Below are 6,115 nucleotides of genomic sequence, written 5' to 3' on the forward strand. Positions count from 1 at the left end.
AGAATCAAACCTTCCTTATCTGCCAGTGCCATTTGTTCCCTGGCTGTAAACCATCTTCCACACCAAAAGTGACAACTGGGAACCAGAGGGAGATAGAGGAGGACAGAATATTTGACTCCCCCCTCGAGGTCTATGGAACTACAGAAGTCAAAGCTGAAATGGGCTTTGTGGACAACCCAGAGCTTATGAATGGACAGCTGGGGCCAGCAGACTGCTGGCTGTGCATAGAGAACAATGTATAATGTTCACTACCAGGTGCCAGCCTTTGAAAGAGCAGCCACTGTAATTCTCGACAAGGCTCTATTTCAAGTCCTGACTGATGGCAGCAGGACAAGATCTTATCCTTATCCTGATGGCAGAAGTTCTAGTCCTAGATTATGAGTACCTATAACACGTGATCATGTGCATATGTACAAGGGCATCACCCGAAACAGAGTTTCACCCCTGTAGGAGAGCTGGCAGCTCCTTCCTACTGCTGAGGAAAGGAGCTCTTCTGTCCCACAGCATGCACTCACACCCTATTTGTGTCTGGCAGCCAAAGACAGAGGAATCAAGCTCCATGAGACTGCAATCCATCCTTCCCTGGGGCAGTAAGAAGTCAACCTTGCAGCCTGTTCCTACTTGCTATGTACATTCTCAAAAGCTTCAGACTTCCTATGTTGCAGTCAGGGTTTACAGTGGAATAGATTGAACACAGGACACATAATTTATAGGATCATTGTATAATATTCACCAGAAGAGTCAAATGCAGAAGAGTGGAGGAGATCTATCCCCACACTGGAGACCCAAAGAGTCCAGCTGAGGGCCCGGATCCTATGGCAATGTCCTGCACAAGTCCAGATGGAGGAAAAGAGCCCACAACAATGTCTCATGCTAGTCTGTATCAAGAATCTACACTGAGAAGACCCAAAAGTCAGTGGTGGAAGCTAGAAAGTCTGCACTGGCAGGATGAAGGATCTGTGCCAGCAGGCTGCCAGATCAACCAGAGCTCCCCTAAAGAACCACAGCCATCCTCAGCAACAGCAAGAACCTGAACTCCTCTGATGATGAGAACAGCTGTGTTTATATCAGGAAAACCAGCATGACAAGCTTTTTCAGGAGAATCAACAGCACCACCTCTTCTCCTCCAGTTCTCCTCTTACACTGATTCAGTTCAATTGGGTGTCACAAATTGACCACTAGCTAATCCACCACACCCAGAGTTCCTTAGTTCTACCACTCACCTCCAAAGAAACCTTTGGATTGGAGCCAACCAGTTGACCCCCTCCAGCTCATATGGGGAAAAATGAAAGAGTGTTTGGTTACTTTTACTTTTCTCTCATTGCTGGGACAAAATACCAGACACCCAAAATGAAGGAAGGAAAGGCTTATTTAGCTCTCTGTTTGTGGAGGTTTCAGTCCATAATCAACTGGCTCCAAGGCAGGGTGGCACAGCACAGGGGCAACACTTCAAGGCAGCAGCTAGAGCAGAAAAGGATAGCCAGGAAGCAAAACAAGCCTCTTCTCCTGCCTTATACTATACACAGGCCACCTGCTGCCTTCAGGGCAGGTGTAGCACTCACAAAATCTCCCTGTCCTCATTTGCACAGGATGAGGATATTTACAAAGTAAGAAACCTGCCAAGCCCATCTCCTGCCCCCTTGGTCCACCACAGACCACCCTGTAGGTGTTTCCTGCTGGCAGCACTTACCTTTCTGCAGATACATCCTGGCAGCCATGTGGAATGTCTCAGGGCCCAGGTGCTGGCACATGTGGCTTAGCAGATGGGGAAGGCAGGGCCTCAGGTCTGCGTGCAGGACCTTTTACAAGCTCCAAAGTGTTTGGTTCTGAGCCCTTTTGAAGAAGAGAGAACACCTTGGAGTGGCTAAGATCAGGAAGAGAGACCTAGGCCCCTTACTTGCACATCCAGTGTTCTTAGTGAGCTCTTAACCCTGGCCCCCATGGAAACAGGCCTTTCACTGTTACAGAAGCCCACTCCTCAGCCACTTACTGTACATAGACCTGCTGTGCAGTGGCCCAGGCCCTGTTCCAATGAAGACTCGCTTTGCTGTTCCTGTAACCCTGCTTGTGATCTATTTCTCCAGCAGTCTGGGCTCCGGAAGTCCTGTAAATCTAGATGGGATTTTTATCCCAGGTAGCCTGCCCTTGAGCAGTGGTTTCCAAAGAAAGAGAAGCACACTTTCAGAGCTGTGAGCCCAAAGCGCTCCAGACCCCAGCAGCTGATAAGGACCAGCACCTAGCTGGCCTGCGGTGTCCGGCACAAGCTGGCATGGGACGGTGACAGCCAGCAGCAGCAGTGAGCGGCAGCTGGCTGTGTCAGCTGTGACATCCAGCATTACCTGGTGTCATCTGGTGACACAGGACTGCTAGCAGAGCTGCACTCTACTGATTCACGATTTCCAGCTGAGTCAAGCAGAAGAACCCTCAGCTTAGGCTGGCAGCACTAGGGCTTAATTTGCATTCCCCTGGTTACCAAGGAGGGCAAGACTTTATTTTCTTTTTTTGTCCAGTACTGGGGACTGAACTGAGGACAATGCTGTATCCCTGAGCTGTGGTGTGCCCCCACCCACCCTTTTCATTGTCATTTTGTAAGCTAAGGTCTCTAAATTGCCCAGCCTGGTCTTGAACTGTGAGCTTCCTGTCTCAGCCTCTGGGGTAGCTGGGTGTGCACCACCTGACTGCTAAAACTTCTTCCCATGAGCTTATTGGCCACTTGGAATTCTCCTACTGTGAATTTCCTGGGCCTGTTTTTCTGTCAAATTGCTTTTTATTTTCTCATTGAACTATAGAGTTTTTATGTTATAGGTAGTATATAATCTTTTTGTCATTTATCTGTGCTATGAATATTTTCTTCCAGCAAGAGGCTTATCTTTTCTGTGTGTTTTCTGTTTTCACGTCTGTGTGTTTAATTTTCATGTTACAAAATTGTCAACCTTTTCTACTTTGTGTTTCTTTTGGTCTTGTTAAAAAAGAAAAACTAGCCAGGCGTGGTGGTGCATGCCTGTAATCCTTGCATTTGGGAGGTTGAGGCAGAAGGATCACTGAGTTTGTGGATAGCCTGGGCTACAAAGTGAGTTCAAATTAAAATAGTTTACTGTTGATTTCTCTGAGTTCATTGAAGAGAAGTATTGTGCTAATATTGTTCAGACAATTAAATGTAACTATCTTAAACTCCAAGTAACTGATTGGAATATAACAATATGCAATCTATATACCATTGTTACTTCCTAATTATTGTGTTTTGAAAAAAAACAAAAAATAAAGAAAATGAGTTCAAGGACAGCCTGAACTGCACAGCAGAACACTGTCTCCAAAAAACAAAATAGAAAAAGAAAAAGAAAAGAAAACCTACTAGCTGAGTGTGATGGTGTAGCTCAGAAGCATCTAGGAGGCTGAGGCAGGAGGATCGCCACAAAAGTTTGAGGCCAGCCTGAGGTACATAGTAAATTCAAGGCCAACCTGAACTACATAGTGAAACCCTGTTAAGCAGTTAAATTAAGCAGTTAAAATTTTCCCTGTTGCTTATGTGCCTTTTCATTTTTTATTTTTGGTACTGGGGATTTTATGTTTTGAGGCAGGGTCTTGCTAAATAACTCAATTGGCCAGGCTGGCTTGACCTTAAGCCCATCCTGCTGACTGCTGGAATCCTGCATTACCTGAGGTCATCTCGTGAAATCAGGCTGCTGGCACAGCTGCACGTTGCTGAGTCACCATTTCCATCTGACTCCAGGAAAAGAACCCTGAACTGATTGGCAGCCACAAAGAACTTCACTCATCACTCATTAGACTGGCAAAATCTACACATCTGATAATATCAAATGTTGATGACTATGTAGGCAACTAGACTCTCTTCTCTGCCTGTGTGTGTTAACAGGGCCACTTCAAAGAACTACCTGTCAATCAGTGTCAAAACTGTGCATAACCCTATGTAGCAGCTCAGAAAGTTAAAGACAGACAAACTCAAACTGGGTGTGGTGGGTGTGTACAAACATAATTCCAACACTTGGGAGGCTGAGGCAGGAGAATCATGCATTCAAAACCAGCCTTGATCTGCATAGTAACACACTGTCTCAAAAACAAAACAAAACAAAGATGGGCAAATTCAAAACTACAATTTAGCAGTTGCTAAACATGTAAGCTAAAAAGATTCTTGGTGCCGTAGCTTTGTGATAGAATATTTGCTCTAGCATAATAGAGGTCATGAGTTTGATTCCCAGCTCCAGGCAGGGTGGTGGGGGAGCCTTCCCATTATGGTTTATAGCTAGATGTCCCCCAAGAGCCTCCTGGGATTAGAAGTGGGGCATTTGGAAGGATGTACAAGAATGTTACAACGCCATTGCTTGCCAGGCCAAAGATTGGAAGCCCCCTGAGTTTCTGACAGGAGACTAGATTGAAAAAATCTAATGCTGTAGACAGCATCTCTCTAATACCAGCTGCACGTGGGGGCCTGGCCAGAGGAGAAGAGCAGTAAGCAAGCCGGGCTCAAATTAATGGCAGTGAAACACTCAGAAAGCAGCTGCTGGGGCTGGGGATTTAGCTCAGCGGCATAAGCCCCTGCCTTGAAAGTAGGCAGTCGTGAGTTCGATCCCTGGTACCGATAAAAACGAAAAAGACAAAAAAACGAAAAAGACAAAAAAAAAAAAAAAAAAAGAAAGCAGCTGCCTACCAGAGACACTGGTGGGAGTGCGCCCTCTACTGGGTGGGTGAGGAAGCCTCATTGCCCCAGGCCCACTGTTCCAGTACTGGTGAGATTAGATGGCAGAAATCCACTGAACTAGGCCAGGGGTGCTTCACTCATGCTGGGCAAGCACTGTGCCTCTGAACTACAACTCCAGCCTGTGCGACTCCTCCTTAAAAATTTACCCTCTACACTCTTCGGGTTTCTCCCACCTCAGCTAGTGTGTCTTCCCTGCTTCTCTGCTGATTTGATCCTAGAACATTTTTGCCCTTTATTCCCCTGCTTAAGTGACTTCCTCCAGTTCCATGGTTTTTTAATGCTAGAGATTAAACCCAGAACCTCATATACTAAACATAAGCTCCCCAGCCCCTAGTTCCATAGCTTTATATACATCTCTGTGTTCTGAAATTTACATTTTTATCCCTGATCAAAATACCCCCTAGTTTCTGCTTAACAGTCAAGATAGGTAAACCAAAATCCTCAGTTCAGCAGTTCCATCCCTACCCCAGCCACATGGATGCCCAACAGATAGCAGTAACATATAACTGAGCAGCCAGTGACACTTCTAAGAGCAAAAGAGGTACTATTAATTCACCGAGAACTATAGACATAACCTGGGGCATACGATCACCCTGTATTATTGTGGCCTTTCCACCATAACACATTCAAAGTGGAAATCTCCAGTCTGCCCTGTAATATGTCCCTCCCTCCACTTCCCTCCATCCAGGTAAAAGGCACCGCTGCCTACCCATTTCCTAAAAACAAAAACCTAGGAGTCCCAGCGGGGAACCCTGTCACCCTCAGTTCTTTCCTTTATCTCATCTTCCACATGATCTCTCCATGAATTCCATAACACTGATGGCAGATTGCTTGTGGATCCTAACTGTGTCCCCCCTTTTCCACAGCAAGCACCCTGGGCCAACCAACTTCAGACTCTTGCCCGTTACTGGTTTTCCTCCTCCCACCCTTGTCCGCTCCAGTCTGTTTCAGCTCAGCAGGCTAACTCAGGGCCTAACTCAGATCACGGCATCCCACAATTAAAAGCATTCCACAGTGAAGGAATCCTGCCATTGGCAGTAACACAGATGAATATCACCAACCTAAGGCTCAGGAAAGAAGCCAAACAGACACGAAAGTATAGACTGATAAGCCCTTTATACAATGTCGAGGAAATGCTCATCAGTGTCACCAAAGGGCTCAAGAGTGAGCTCCTGGGGCTGGGGATTTAGCTCAGCGGCATAAGCGCCTGCCTTGCAAGCAGGCAGTCGTGAGTTCAATCCCTGGTACTGATAAAAAGGAAAAAGACAAAAAAAAAAAAAAAAAAAAGAGTGAGATCCTGTTCTGGGTGTTAGATGCACAGGAGTATCTGATTTGTGACAATTTTAATGAAGCCTATGTGTAGCCATGATTATATATCTCACATCTTTTTTTAAGTAC

This window comes from Cavia porcellus, unplaced genomic scaffold (genome assembly GCF_034190915.1).
Source record: "Cavia porcellus strain 051 isolate PalLab524CR breed Dunkin Hartley unplaced genomic scaffold, mCavPor4.1 scaffold_6, whole genome shotgun sequence".
Taxonomy (NCBI): Eukaryota; Metazoa; Chordata; class Mammalia; order Rodentia; family Caviidae; genus Cavia; species Cavia porcellus.